Below are 16,901 nucleotides of genomic sequence, written 5' to 3' on the forward strand. Positions count from 1 at the left end.
AATCAAAACATGACAACATGGCCCTGAACACACCTGCACATCATTCAATACAAAACCCAGATGAGGTCGCCTGTCCGAGTCGAGATGTTTTACCTGTTAGATGGCGCATATCCAGCTGTCTATCCATCTGATCCGATCAATCGACAGAAAGCAGTCAGTCAACATTTCATTCCCAAACAGAATCATTCCAGCATCAAACACCATTGTGATCTTATAAAAAAAATCCCTTGCTGCAAATGACACTTAATCAAAAATGTCATCAAACGCTTGAATCATCCGAAAAATGTGAAGGAGGAAAAAACATGTCTCGTCTTAATCTCGCTCTCACTTGCAACCTTTTCCCTCAGTTGGTTCCTCTGTATCCACCTCTTGTGGGGCTATAAAGCTCTGTTGCCATGGAAATGCAAAAGGCTGCGATGGGATTGGCTGGGGTCGGCGTGATGAAAGCGGATTGAGGACGGCCCACCGACTGCTGTGCTCGTGAGCGACCAAGCCCCCTCCTGTTTGCGTTTGCTCATCCAGACTGAATGATAGCTATTAGATTCAGTCTAAGACGAGAAAGCTTAATATGAACACCGGAGCAGTCATCAGTGGAGTAAAAATAAATCTGAACTGGGAACAGATGCTAAAATTGACATTTTATGATGTAAAAAGCGTGCAGCAAAAGTATGCAGATAAGTATGCAACCTTTAAATAAAAAGATGCATTCGGACTGGGAAATTATCATTTATGTATACATTTATATCAATTATTAAACAAAAGCTGATCTGAACAGTAAGCATTAGTCTGGGTTGATTAAGGGAACATCATGTTCCAACACTGAACCTTTATGATGGCAAAAAGTAAATAGCTACTAGCAAATACACAGCCTCGCAGTTTCATCACTTTCCATTGCTAATCTGCAAGAGTGACAGTGCATTTGCATTAACCAATAGAAAGATTTACCATTACACACATCTATTTTGGTTTAACAATCTAATGCCTGTTTGTTATGCAATGGAAATGTTTACGCAATATCCAATAACACAATTCACTCCCATCAAAACTCTCATTGATGAATATTCGCTCACTATAGCAACGCAGCAGTTGCCCAGAATCCCATTGACCTGCGTGATTAATTCACTTAAACAGTGCTAATGTGAGGTCGGAGCGCAGATTAGATACGTGTGACATTTCATATGGCAAAGCCTTAAGCTCTGAAGGGACACCATGAGCTCTTTATTGATTTCTGCGAGCCTGCCGTCCTCTGCCATTGGCCATTTCCAAGCGGTGTACAATTACAATAGCGAATCAGGTTTGTCAGTCAACGCTGCAGTTCCAGACATCAGATTTCGTATGGAATGCACACGGAAGGAAAAGAAAACCGGCATGACTGGACAACGGCAAACAATGACTTAGCGGATCTTATTTCATCTGACGTGCAACTATACGAACCCCTTAAGCTTCAGACCACCTTGCATTGTATAAAGTATAGAGTTATCGAAAGTATTGGAGATTCAGTAACATGTCAAAAGGGAATTTCTTTTATAAAAATCTAAAAAATAAAAGTGATATACTTGCTACCTGAAGTGCAACTATACAAATTTCAGCACAATGTTGAAAGTGGAAACAAATTTGAAAATCAAAGTGGTGTAGGCAATAATGACTTAGATTGCTACACGAAGTGCAACTATACAAATTTCTTAAACTTCAAACTTTGCATTGTATAAAGTAAACTAGAGTTATTGAAATTAGGGATTAATTACTATGCAGATACTTAAAGTGGTAAAAAAATGAATACAATTAAAATGAAACAAGTATAGGTAGTTTGGCTCGATCTGGCTCGAAAAATAAAAGTGAAAAATACTGGCTCAGTTTGCTACTCGAAGTGCAACTATACAAATTTCTGAAGCATCTTGTATTGTATAAACTTAAAGTTATTGAAAGTATTGGGGATTCAGTACAATATTGAAAGTGAAAAAAGTATGATAAATAAAATAAAATGAAAATAAAAGTGGTATACTGACTGAGTTTGCTACCCGAAGTGTAACTACCGTACTTTCCAGACTATAAGCCGCACCGGAGTATAAGCCGCATCAATCAAAAATGCATCATTAAGACGGAATAACATGTATAAGTCACAGTGGACTATACGTAGCGTTAATTATTTCACAAAATCCAAGCCGAAGAACAGACATTTAATCTGGAAAGGCAAGTTATTCATCTAAACAATAGCAGACAGAACAGCAGGCTGAATAGATGTCTGTACGTTAAAGTAATATTATCAGTTATTTAATCGATAAACCATAGCATACAGAACTTACCTGGAAGGTCGAATAGTCTAAATTAACCGAACAAGCCAACTAGTGTGAAGTTCGCATACTCGACTCGTCATTCCACATCACTGAATTCAATGAATTACATAAATACAGAAGCAGCATATGGCCGACTCTCACGGCTGTAGACGGTAATGTTGTCTCTTGCCTCATAAATGTCAAAATTACGCAACACTAGCCAAGTTATGAAAAAACTGTGGCTTATAAACCTAAAAATACAGTATACAAATTTTTAAAGCTTTAAACTTTGCATTGTATAAAGTAAACTAGAGTTATCGAAAGTATTAGGAATTTCTAGTTCTTCATTAGGACCTTTTCCCCATAATTACCCAAATAAACAATGCTCACCTCATTGGAAAATTCTTAAAAGGTTTTATGCCATGTAGTTCATTTTAGTCACCTGAAATACTAGTAACAACATCAAACAGCCTCTTCGACAGACCCATACGCCAGCACGACCTGCATCTTACTTTGCGAAATTTAAAAACAGGATGTATGTTGAGGACTTTGGTTTTGATGACATTTCACATTCTTTTAGGTGAAAACCACTGACAGTAACCTTCTGTCACCAAACGTCAAGTAAGCGTTCAGCAGGTCTACACCAACAGATCCATCAGCTGACAAATGGCAATTTGTTAAATTTAATCGATTTTAAGTCTTCTGATCCTGACAGAACGCAGACGCAGGACTCTGACACACCACAGCGCTGCTTTTGCAACACACAACTGATGAATAATGAAAACAGTCAGATTTTTATCGCAACACAAACACATGTCAAATTTGCGTCCCGTTACTTCACTTTACGCTGATGTTAAGTCACTTAAGGCATCTTCAAGTGTGTAACATGCAAGACTGACCCAAAAAACTGATTTTATGAAAGGAGAGCGAAAGCATTTGTATATTACATTTCTTGCCTATTGCTTAAGCTTTTCTTTAGTTTGAAAGAGGAGTTTTTTAGAGGTTATTTCCTTCTGCATCAGTGCCATGAGAATTGAAATTTTGTATTACGATCACAAAGGCAACAGCAAATTGTTCTTTTTTTAGGGCTGTCAAAAGATTAATCGTAAAAAAGAAGTTTATTAAAAAACTGAAGTTTGTTTTTTCATAATATGTGTGTGTAATAATGTGTGTGTAAATAAATAACACACACACACACACACAACTTTTTTATTTATACTGTGTGTATTTATATATACATAATTACACACAATACACACACAAATATATTATGCTAACACAAACTTTTATTTTGTATGCGATTAATCACAAATAATCTTTTGTCAGTACTCTCTTATACAGTAATTTCCCAGGCTTTAAAAAAAACAATTTTGCCCAAGTAAGCCTAACATACAATTCCTTCAAACTTCTAGTTTGGGTATAAAATATTGCAATAATTAAATCAACAAAACAATTAGTTTTATCATTTCTGTCAAGTCGTGTCAAATATATTTATATAGCGCTATACTATAATGGTGCATTGTTTCAAAGCAGCTTTACATTACAGAAGAAACCCCAGAAATTGGGAAAATTATTAAATATACAGTATAAAAAAGTTGAATATATGCAAATTTTATTGTCCTCTCAAATATTTTTCTTCAACTATAGAACATTCAGTCAATTATTATGATCAATAACTGGTAGACAAAACATTTATGATGATGTGCATCACTGCTAACAATTGTTAAAACAGATAACCCATACCAAATCTTTTCCATTGTCCTGATGATGATTAAACTCGCTGGGCTGGTAATATTTCACTTCCTACAAAGCTTTTAAAGCCACCATTAGATTCTTATCATCAGAATAACTCAATAACTCTCACTCTTTGGCTCAAGATAAATTAAGAGGCAAATAAGTCCAAGACGACACGCCGCAACAGGAGAAACATGAATAAGTGGAAATAAAGCAAACAAACCTTTGACGTGATGAGAGAAGGCGATTTATTTATAGAACAGGCCAGCTGATAGTGACTCTCCTCCGTTTCTTGAAATTATTGTAATAAATCACTCACCTCACGGGGATGTGAGCTCAGATAATCGCCCGCCGGTCCCCTCACTCCCAGCTATTAAAAAGCCTTTTATAGGCCGGTTGTGGGAAAATAAAAGCTATTGAGATAGCGGCCTGGTTTTGGAGTCTGAGATGGTGTACAGTTGATTCTGTAGAGGCGTCGGCCGTGCACATTAGGGAGCTCGGGGTATTATACATCAGTTTCATAAGGCGGATACCTGATGCGACTGCTGATGGGTAATGGAGAGGAACAAATAACGTGGCCAGGAAGGAAAACGCAAATGCAAAAGCATTGGGACCAAACTTGGAAGAAGAAGCAAAGAAAATCTTTCTAACTTAGTAAAACTTCCTTAAACTTCACACATAAATATAAATGTACATGAGTGGGAATATGCAAAAACACTTTTGTACGCTCAAGGCATCAAATTTTAAACCTGAAGCACAAAACCACAATTATCGTCTGATAATCCGTGCGCTCACGCTTTTATTGCACTTCTGCTTTGCGATGCAAATACCGGACGAACAGACGAATGCAAATCAAAACCTCACGATAAAATGCAAATCGCGTGTGACGGAAACAGATGCTCTGACTGAACAAAGAAGGGCCAATTGAGAATATGGGAAGTTGCGTGTACGGTGGTGTGAAAAATCTATTGGTCCTGGTGAACCTATAAAGGAAGTTCTCAGAACAAGGCATGACCTCAGATAACAAAAAAACATCAATTCTGCTATTCTGGAGAGCAAGAACGTCACAAGACAAAGACACCAAAAAAGATTTTCCTGGTTACGTTAAATGCCATAAAAGGACTGAATACTGAAGTTGTGATGCAAACATTTGTTAATAGAACAGAACAATGTGAAATTGGCAATTGAACAAGCTTGAGATATCACTACTGTTGGTTGTATATTGCATATGATGTGTTTGATATTGAATATTTTACAGGAAAACAGAAACGTAAAAAAATGCATTTTATATTTATGATGATGGAAGGCAGCAGTGAAAACTATTTATGATGACATCATAAATCCACATGCAGCTACTCTTGCTGAATTTTTACTTTTAGGCTTTTATTGGCGGGACTTCATCTTAAACGCCTAAGAGTTTTTGAAAAACACATCTTTAAGTGTTTTTAAGATGGATCCTTGCCAATAAAGATTTTTAGAATGTAAGAAAAATATAAGCAAATACCTTAAATGCTCAACAAATAATATTATATTATCGAGCAAAAAACATTTAATGGTACCAGATGTACTTCTGGATAAAATCTCTAGATATACCGATATTAGCACAATACCGACAATGTGCATATCGTCATAAACACCACAATAATTTGCAATAACAATGATTTTAATATTTCAGAAAGTTATGCATTATGACTGTTTTAGGTCAATGCAGATAGCCCACTGAGAGTGATGGTTTCCTAATAACGTTTTTTTAATTTAAAAATGTATATTTTATTATTATTCAAACTGGTTTTACGAACGTAAAGCTTTATTGTATCGCATAGCGCATCATTTTTCTTTAATGCAACCGTGCAACCCTACTTAACACTCACGCAAGTTATGACAAAAGTAATGATTGTTAAATGAGCCTAATGACTTGATGAAACCTAACAGCCGAATAAAACGCACATTCAAATTATTGCAATATTACATCATTACGATGCTCAGTCGTATGTCGTCAGCAAAACCACTGCAACCCTGTATTAGCCGAGCCTTATATTCACCACGGTCACTCCTCTAAGTTCACTTCAGTGGGGACGTCACCATCAATCAAAGATACGGTGGGCGTGGCTTCACAGCAACACCCCTGGCCCAATTCCATTAGTGTCTGGACGGGCTCCAAGCGTAAAGACCGAAAAATATACATTCACCACTCGCAGCCTTAACAACACGGCGCTTACATCCTGAAACCTCTGCACACCCCCAACCCCGAAGTCATTTGTTATCAAGATTAAGCGTCTATTAAGACCAACCGGCCATTTCCCGATTGCATTCATTAATAAAGCTAAAGAAAATCTACGGCCCACACACAAACCCAAACCTGGAGCGCTGATGTCACGGCAGACGCTGGAGCAGACTAACAGTGTTGTTTTTTTGAGTGTATTGGCTTTCAGTCTATTACTGTAAGTGGGGCACACAAACACAATTAAAATTTCAAAAGACACTGACGTTTGGCTATGTCACAAGCAACATGGTTTCAACAGCATTTGGGGACGGTCCAATGCAACCTTACATTTTGTAAAATGGGGCAAAGGACGTGGATGATACAATCATAGGTCATGCATCTGTTTAAACACGACGTTACTAATGTTTTTTAAAGCTGTAATCTGTAAATTTTGCATCTCTATCGCCATCTCTGTTTAAAACGTAAAATTGCAGGTTACTTTACATACTTATACAGTATTAAGTAGGGATGCACCGATCCGATATTCTGGATCGGTATCGGGGCCGATCCGGCCTTTTTTGCTGGATCGGATATCGGACTAACAGGACCGATCCAATTCCGATACTGCACGTTACCCATGGTTGTCACTGACAAGCGATTAAACGACAAAGTATTATAAAAGCACCATAAACGTTTTTATGCACTATAATCAAAGTATTCTTACACTCAATAGCTTCATGTGAAGGAACAAACGCACATTTAAAGATGTAAATGTTCACAGAAACACTGTAACTTACTTGCAAACTGAGTTAATCCACTGATGAGAAGCGGATGGATGAAAACACGTCATTCAACACACGCAAACACACAATAATTGTAACGTTAGGCTTTATTAAAGATCTTATTTTATAAAGTCTCAGTAAGCTGTTGGATGGATGCAATTCAGTATGTGCTGAGCACACGATGCATCAAATCTCTTTGTGTTTTAATAGTTATGAACGTAACTCTCCATTGCGGAGCGAGAATTCCCATGTGAGTGTGAGGACGCTTCTAGAGCATCAATGCTGCACCCAGGAAACACAGTATTGTGCAGAATGCGCACTCAATATGATTTAGGCGCATCAATTCTGCACCCGAAATGTGCATAAAAGGTCCGGTTAAGTGCATAATTCCCAAAATAACCATCTGCACACTAAAGCTTTTTTACTGTGACTTTTTGCGCAATTAAGAAAAATATATTTAGCATACTTATTTAATCAAACGTGCCTATTTTATTTTCTCCTAAACACTGCCATGGTTAATAATTACTAATGTTCTTGTAACTTGTAAATCATTTTAAATTATTGTTTTTTACTTTAAAATTATAATTATATATTAAATAATTATATTATGCTAGATTTAGCAGAAAGCACTATACACATTTATATATAGTGTGCGTGTGTCTGTGTGTGTGTAATTTAAATTGCTCAAGAAAAATACAGTAGTATCGTATCGGCAGGTATCGGAATCGGCCGATACTCAGAATTCAGGTATCGGAATCGGATCGGAGATGGAAAAAGTGGTATCGGTGCATCCCTAGTATTAAGTATATTGAAACACAGTTAATATTTTCCGACATGCCACCATTTTAGATCTAGATGCGTATACAATAAAATACAACGTATAGATCGTTCATAATATGAAACGCTTTATCTCACAAGCAATTTTGAGTGAACCGTTCCTTTAAGCAATCTTACCGTGGATTCACACCAGCTGCGATTGAGGATTCAAATTCGCTTCTAGTTTACCACTTGAACATTTTAAGGTAACTCGCTTTATTTGAGCGTGAAAGCCGCTTGTGAAATTCTAGTCATCGAGACATTCACACGGAAATTTGCGTTATGGGAGGGGCTTCTGCAACTTCGCTCGCTTCCTGTAATCACTTCACTACTAGAGCCAGGTCCTGATTGGTTAACTTTTTCAATTTGCGCGTTTCCCGCGGCAATGCTCAATTCGCACCATTTGCGCAAACTAGACGTGCGAATGAGGCGGAATCGCGTCTACCGCGCGGCACTAAACGTCTCATTCGCGCCGTGGGAGCTCCAGATGCGTGTCAACATGTTTTACATTGACTTAACATTGAAATCACTTGCGCTTGACGCCTCTACCGCGGCTGGTCTGAACGCAGCATTAGATTGCAAGAAAATGGTTCGAGGGTAAATAAATAATGCAAAGATTTACATTTTTGGATGTCAAGTGCAAATCAAGATCAAGTATGGAATAAGCTGGATGTGGACTCGGTTTTGACTCAGACTCGACCACTGCTGTTGGTCTTGACACAGCCTTGAATTGGACTTGACTACAACACTGATACAACATGATAATCACGATTCCTCTTTTCCTTCCAAGCAATGTAAAGAAGATTTAAAACAAAGATGTTCCTCCAGGAATCGACTGTTCCAGATCCACCGCACTGACTAATGAACAGAACAGAGGATGAAGACGTCAATGGTGACTTGTATGAGATTTGCAACTTTCTGTAAGTTACATAAACTATAACACATGGGTATATGCCCACACAGTTTATGTGCCCACACCAACACATTTCCTGCAACAGAAAACTTCTAACCAGGCACAATGGGTATATTTGGAAACGAAGGTGGAACGTTCTCCAAGAAAATCCAGCAGGAAATAAAACCGAAACGCTCTCCCGACAACTCAAAACTCAAGATAGCATCACTAAACATGATACAAACACCACACACAGAAACCTACACATCTCATTTATTAATGGTCTCAGTTGATAGATATACAGTCAGTGTCTGGAGGGCTCGAACGATTTAGTTACATTGTCTCCTCGCTTGAGGGAAAACCTGTGTTAACAAATTCAACTGGACGCCTACGACTGTCAATCATATCACGTATCTATGCCATATAGAAGATTTATGTGGGTCATTCCTGTTATTCAGTTAATTTAAAAATCCATTACTTTAAAACAATTTGCACGCTGATGTTGTCATTTAAGGAAGTTTTCCTTTAAAAAGGGACTTTCAGTTAAACTCTAACTACTTACATAAAGACTAACTGAATGGAAAGTGATATCGAGGAAAAACACTTAATGACTAGCAATTATAACAATGTTTCCAAGACGTTTGTTTGTTTATAAAGTGACTAGAAGGAAGTAGAAAGTATTAAATTATTAACTATTTGTGACCCTGTATGTGAAAACCCAACTAAAGTCCTTTTTAGAGTTTTACTGTAGATAAAGTGAAATTTATAGTCGTGTGCAACGGCATTTAAAATGGACGACATCAGACCGCGCTGACAGCTTTGGGCCAATCATAACGTTTTTGATACGGATGACGCGTTCTGTTTATGGACGTTGCTACATGCACGCCATTTAAAAGTCCAGCACAACTGAAATTAGCGTCCACATTTCTTCACCAAAGTTGTTTAAAACAGCTTACATCTATTTGCCGGGTTGTTGACGTCCTAAGCACACTTGTTACTGCTGTTCAAGATGCAGGTTGTGTCTCTTCCACAGTTCAGTTACGTCTGAAGTCACCTAATGTAATGTTGTTTGTTCATGAGAAATTTCGCGACTGTCAGCATTTGCCACAGATGTGAAAACAACAAATTACAGACTGTTGATGTGAAGTCATAATCCGCCATTGTTCAAACATACAACACTGAGCTCGCAAAAAAATAACAAAAAACAACACTAAGCACACCGCACGGCACAGGAAACTTGCGCTAGAGTTTACTGCTATTTTGTTACTGATGTGTGAATGATGTCTTACTGGTAAAAAGACAGAACGTCACTGCGTGTGTGAACAGCACATTTTTGTATTTACTGGTAAAGTCATTAGTCCCTTTCACACATACAGTCTTTACTGGTAATTTACTGGTAAATTGCAGTTAACATGTCATGTGTGAAAAGAACCTTTCCGGTAAATCAGTGCTCCCAATTTACCAGTAAGACAGGTTGTAAGATTAATGGTAATTTACCAGTAAGCGCTGTGTGTGAACGAAAAATATAGCATTACCGGCATTTAGAACGGACGACGTCAGACCGGGCTGACAGATCGGGCCAATCAGAAAGTTTTTTATACAGGTGACGCGGTTTCCCCCAGACTGTTTACGGACGTTTCCACAGACATGTTGCTTAAAAGTTGAGCACACCTCAAGTTAACATCCACATTTCTTCATCAAAGTTGTTTAAAACAGCTTACCATCTAATTGCCAAATTGCCGACGTCCTTAGCAAGCACACCATCTGTGAAGCCTAATGTGCAAACGCGCAGGTTCCGTTTGACGCCGCCTAACGCAATGTTGTTTGGTCACGAGCAACTTCGCAACCGTTTGCCACAGATGTGAAAACAACAAAATACGGACCGTGGATATTAAGTCATAACCCGCCGTTTACAAATACGACACGGACGAAGCTCACCGGCCACGCGCCACAGGTAACTTCAGCTTTCTCTCCGAGTTTACCGGTATTTTGATACTGATGTGTGAATGATGTCTTACTGGTAAAAAGATGGAACGTCACTGCATGTGTGAACAGCACATTTTTGTATTTACTGGTAAATTCATTCTGGTAAATTACCAGTAATTTACCAGAATTACTGTGTGAAAGAGGCTATTGTGGTAAATTCATGATAATTTACCGAAACTACTGTGTGAAAGAGGTTATTATCTTCCACATGCCATACATTATAGTTGCACTTCTTATATGCCTCGCCTTTCTAAAATGCGTAGATTTCAATAAAACTCATCATTCTGAAAAGCACTGTGTGCTTCGATTGGTCAGCTATCTAGAGTGTTGTGATTGGCCGAATACCTCAAGCGTGTTCCGGAAATGGGACGCTCTCTACCATATTTGGAAGATCAACAATCTCGCCCAGTGAGATGTATTCGGGTTTTGTGAAAGGAAATGGCCAGCAGAGTGTGAAGAACTGTGTATAATAATTATGTATTCATAAACACACACACAAATATTTACATTTGTATATACATTTTTATATTTATATATAAACATAAATACTTAATATAAAAAAATCTTAAAATTTTACATGAATGTGTGTGTGTTTATAGATAAATAATTATTATACACAGTACACACACATATTATTAGGGATGTACCGAAATGAAAATTCTTGGCCGAAAGCAAAAAAGAGGAAACCAAGGCAGAAAACCAAAACACTGAAAAAAATAATTATGCCAATTATTAGTACCACTGCATTTGGCTATCACTGTGTACTAACTTAACTAGGGGTGTGACGGATCACAAAACTCATAGTTCGGATCACAGTTTTTGAGGCACGGATCAGATTATTTTTCGGATCAGCAAAAAGGGGGAGGGAAAAATCTTATAACAAATAAAGAAATTGCAAACATTTATAAAAAAGAACAAAGTTGCACATTAAGTAAGGTCTAAAATTAGCATTAGGTACAGAAATCATATTAAAGGCGGAGTCAACGATTTTAGAAAAACGCGTTGGAAAAGTAGACTCTCAGACTACCAAAACACACTTATAGCCAATCAAATCAAATCAAATGCCGGGTTGCGTATGTGTGGGGCGGGTCTATCAACAGAAGGTCCAGATTCTATTGGGGTAGGGGCGTGTTTGTTTAGGTGATTTCAAATATCAACATTGGCTTTCAAACATCATGGACTCCGCCTTTAAATGAATCATAAAACTGTCTTTATTGTATAAATTAAATATGATTATTAATTTTTAGAGCCACAGAAGGGATTTTCTCCTTGTCTTGGGTTGTTTGATTAACATTAATGACACAAACTTAAGTATGTTCATTGAGGTTACTGTCTCTTTAAGACCAAATAAGCACAGACTGGTTTCTGACTGTAATACACTTAAGACATAAACAAATGTTTTTATTAGAAAAACAATATTGTGGAGATCCGTTTGTTTATGTGCCCTGTCAATAACAGAAAGATTTTATGTTCGCGTCTCTCCGTGTATGCACTACTGAGTGCCCTTAAACGCGCGTGCACACAGAGACCGAGGGTGAATCCCAAACAGCGCAGCATGAACAGTCGCTCCACATAAAAACATTACGCTGTTTTTCATTGCTTTATTCGCCAAATGTATGTTAATGGACAGTATAAGACACACAAGCGCAACTATTTCTAAAGTTTACACATCAAGAGTTCTGATCGATCACGTCCGACACATTCAACCGCATGTGCCTCTGTCCCTACAGAAAGCTGCTCACTTTAGCGCCTTTTTGCGGTTAAATACGTCCACACCGCAGATGTTGCTTCAGACAAGCACGTGCAGGTCGCAGTTTCCGTTTGCGTCACCACAACATTTCGGCTGTATTGTTTCGGTGATAAAAGTCTTTTGGCCGTAAATTTTCGGTGCATCGCTACATATTATGATATAAACAAAAACTTTTGGTCGATTAAAACTTTTAGTCGATTAATCATTTATTAATCGTAAACTGACACACCAAATAAAATGTTAAATCATGAAAAGGAAAATGAGGGCTCTTTAAGTTGCAATGAAACTTCAGCATGACCTCTTTTACTGTATTAATCTCAGTTAATAGATATACAGTCAGTGTCTGGAGGGGTCGAATGATTTAGCTACATTCTCTCTTCGCTCGAGGGAAAACCTGTGTTAACAGATTCAACTGGACGCCAATGACTGTCAATCATATCACGTATCTATGCCATATAGTAGATGTGTGTGGGTCATTCCTGTTGTGCAGTTTCTTTAGAAATCCATTACTTTAAAACAATTTGCACGCTGATGTTGTCATTAAAGGAAGTTTTCCTTTAAAAATGGACTTTCAGTTAAACACTAACTACTTACATAAAGACTAACTGAATGGAAAATGATATCGAGGAAAAACACTTAATGACTAGCAATTATAACAGTCTTCCCAAGAAAAAGGTTTTGTTAAGTGACTAGAAGGAAGTAGAAAGTATTAAATTATCAACTGTTCTTGAACCTGCCTGTGAAAACCCAGCTTACGGAGCGGTTACCCGGACAAGGCTTATCCTAGTCCCTGAATAAAACCAAATGCATGTTTGAACAGTCTTAATTTAATATTAACATATATCAGTGCCATTGTTTTTTTTTTTATATAACTAAGGCCTAGTCCTGGACTAATCTAAAATATGTAAGGTTGTCATAACACTCAACATATTAAGGTTTTATCATGAAATGCATAGCAGGAACAACCTTGCAATGAAACTCATTCACTGTATTAATACCACAGAAACATATGCATGTTATGTAGCTGATTTTTTGGGCATCCTCCCTCTTATGCGTGTTGTTTGAAGGGGATGTATTTCAGTATGTTTACTGTGTCTATAAATAAGGTGCAACTGTATAGTGTCACCCTGACGTTTTGAGTTCCCCCTCCAGCGTGGCACGCCTCGGGGTCACATCCACATGCTGTCACGAGTCCGGCAGCGGCCCGTTCGTCCCTGCCCGAGCTGCGTACATCAGCAGGCGCTCGGTCTCCGGCTGGGGCGGGCGGGAGTGGAAGACAATCAATACTGTGACTCATTCTTTCTACGATGGCTGCCTCATAACAGGATTCATTAAGGACAAACCTAATCATTTTGCCTGGATAATTAGATACAGGGAAGCATTTTTTCCTTCTTCATTGTGTTTGAAAAGAACATCGCAATGTATGTGGCCTTCCAGCCTAAAATGTAGGTTGCTAAGGAAAAATAGTGTGCTCCGCACGCCGACGAAAAGAGTCTCTGGCGTGGAACGCCGGCTAAAATTAACAAATCCATGACAGGATAATTGTGACCCTGCGATTAAGACGTGAAGAACGTCCCAATTATCTCAACAAGACTGAAATTATTAAAGGCTAATATAGGACTGTGTTTCATGTGTTTGTTAATCACATCAAAGAGACATTAAACAATACCAAACCAAATACCAATGCATGGGGAAAACAGAATGACAGACTAGATTTTTTTAATCTTAAACCAGTAAATAATCTCTTGACTGCTTATTAATTTAAGGTAACCAAGTCCAGAGTTCCAAACTCAACAACCCGAAAAATCCCTGACAATTATTATAAGAAGCTGCACACCAAATATCCATGACAAAGTTTAAGCCATGTCTCGCACTATAACCAGCCTATAAAGACAACCACATATGCAAAATGTGCATATTATTTAGATAAACAATGAACAGGTTTCCCACATCATTTGACCAATTGCTAGTTTTCAGTCAAGAGACCCAACAGTGGGAGGGGGGGGGTAGTTGAAGGGCAAGAAAGCGTTAGTTTAGATTGGGTTCCCTATAGTAAGAGGCAGCACAAGCCGGTCAATATTCAGTCTGTTTCAAGCCACAAATAGTAAAATCACCTCTCAGTAGAAAAATTAAGATATGAACTAGTGATAGACCGATATATCGGCCGGCCTGCAGTTCATGGTTCCATAGTTTTTCTAAGTTCAATAAATGTAACTTTTTTAAATTAAGACTTGTAACAGTGAGCAAAAGCTGCATCGGCCGCAAATATCGGCTCAAGAAAATCGGCAGCCAGTATCGGTCATCGGCTAAGACTGATTACTAAAAAATCCATATTGGTCGATCCCTAATATAACATTTCTGGGCACTTGCAATCTATGCACAGCACCTTATTTCGATTTTTATAGTCACAAAAAAACGGCAGATTCCTGCCAGACCTCCAAGGTTACTGCACAAAATTCACAAATTCCTCCTTTCTGGGTTTTCTTCTCTGACAGCATTCTGTAGATGCCCAGGATTGTCTCCTTGTTGGTTAGTGCATTTATTTGCACACCTATTCAGTATTTAGTCTAAACAAACGAAATCAGTAATTTCATAGCACCAATGACAGGTAGCGCTCTCTTGTCCTCCCCTAAGTGCTTTATGTTACATGAAAACTATCCGGTCGTTTGGGATTAATGTATAAAAGTTTACAGATATTGTAAATGCAAAAAAAAAAAAACAATCGCAGCAGGGAAAATATTGCAGCAATTAGCAACATGAGCCAACTTAAAATTATCTAATCAATTCTCACTGGACGAATCCAAGTCCAGCCCTACCTTTATTCATTTCAGAAGCCGTTTCACTCTAATTACCACGGGGAAACTAATACAATCGCTACTTCCATTCATGGCTACTTTAATTTTTTAATTCCATGACGTTGCCAGGTTTTCTAAGACTGGGAATTCTACAAATCATAGCTAAAATCTGTCTAAAATAATGTAAAGGTATTTTTTAAAGATGCACCCATACAAATGTCCGTGCCGATACCGATATTCGATTACTTAGAATGACATCTACTGATAGTTTTCTGTCTAAAATAATGTAAAGGTATTTATTAAAGATGCACCCATACAAAATGTCCGTGCCTATACCGATATTCAATTACTTAGAATGACATCTACCGATAGTTTTACTTTTTACTCGTGTCAAATTATTATTATAATTATTAAATTCTAAAAAAAAGATATGATGCGTTTACCACCTAGATTGATTGTCAGTATATAATCTGCCCTAATTATATCAGCTGTTTTGCCGATAGTGGGGGGAAATGCTTTAGTCTGCCGATACCAATTATAGACGGTTTAAGCAGTAACAACATAAACAAACAGCTTACAAATGTAACTTCCGGTAAACTTCTACTAACAATCAATAACAATAGAGTCCTTTAAGAGTAGTTTATTTCTGAACACGCAAAATAAATAACAAGTAGATTACCTTAGTTTAAATCATAGCTAAAGCGTATCAACACCAGCACTGAGCTAACGTTACTGACTGTATAAAATGAATTAAACAATGTTAACTACAGATCGGCTACCAAACCTCCCTTCACAAAGCATTAATCCATGATCACCCTCTCCACTTGTCTTTAGCCCTTACAAAAATTAACCATGCATGGTTTTACAACAGTTAAAACCAAAAAACCATGGTTACCACAACATAACCATGGTTTTGACAACCATGGTTTTCAAAAAACATAGTTACACTATGGTTACTGTAGTAAAACCATGGTTTTGCTAAAAGTAATCAATACACCAAAAAAACATGGTTACTACACTTTTACCACAAAAAAAAGTTAATTTTCGTAAGGGAGGAAATCAAAATATTTATTTTCGATGAGGTATTTGTTCCAGAGTTCTGTTTAGCCACTAGTCAGACCATTAAATAGAGACCGAAAATTAAGTTCCGTCCAGAGTCCAGACACGTCAACGCGACAAAGCGCAACCGTGACAACGCGCATGCGCCCGATGAAACCGTCTATAGGCAGATCGGTGCATCGGTATTTTTATTGTTTTGCACACAGTTAAGAGTAATTTGCTTTCAGAGTCTCACTATGTTCAACCAGGTAGGTTATCTCTCGAACAGTTTATTAAATCTAATAGACAAAGAAACCGTGTTATTTTGTAGTATCGTTTGTTTTGTATTGATTACCCTTAGCAATACCATGGTTATTTTGTGTAACCAGGTTTTTTTCTAGCTGTGGTAAAACCATGGTAAATTTTCGTAGGGGAGACACCCAGGCAGGGTCCCACACACAACACCCCCTAAAATCACGAATGTTGTTAGACGGAGGGTCTTCATAATGACACATTAAATGCTTATCGTAAATGAATACCGACTACAGGTACTCAATGTCAAACTTTGATAAGTGACTTGACAGTGATAACCTCATTAACCATTCACGCCACTGTGAAGATTGGCCGGTTTA

At 37.8% G+C, this 16,901-nt stretch overlaps 1 protein-coding gene across 6 annotated transcripts in view; it reads right to left on the minus strand.

The window, feature by feature from the left end:
• The window catches only part of pitpnm2 (phosphatidylinositol transfer protein, membrane-associated 2), a 69,967-nt gene that overhangs the window by 52,206 nt on the left and 860 nt on the right, over positions 1 to 16,901 (minus strand). Inside the window, exon 1 of one of the 6 annotated variants that reach the window (XM_055207639.2) lies at positions 94 to 357. The exons of the other annotated variants lie outside the window; for them this stretch is intronic. The gene's annotated coding sequence lies outside the window, so the exon portion shown is untranslated. Of the gene's footprint in view, positions 1 to 93; positions 358 to 16,901 lie in introns of those variants that run through there. 6 annotated transcript variants of the gene reach the window in all.

This window comes from Misgurnus anguillicaudatus, chromosome 12 (assembly GCF_027580225.2).
Source record: "Misgurnus anguillicaudatus chromosome 12, ASM2758022v2, whole genome shotgun sequence".
Lineage (NCBI taxonomy): Eukaryota > Metazoa > Chordata > Actinopteri > Cypriniformes > Cobitidae > Misgurnus > Misgurnus anguillicaudatus.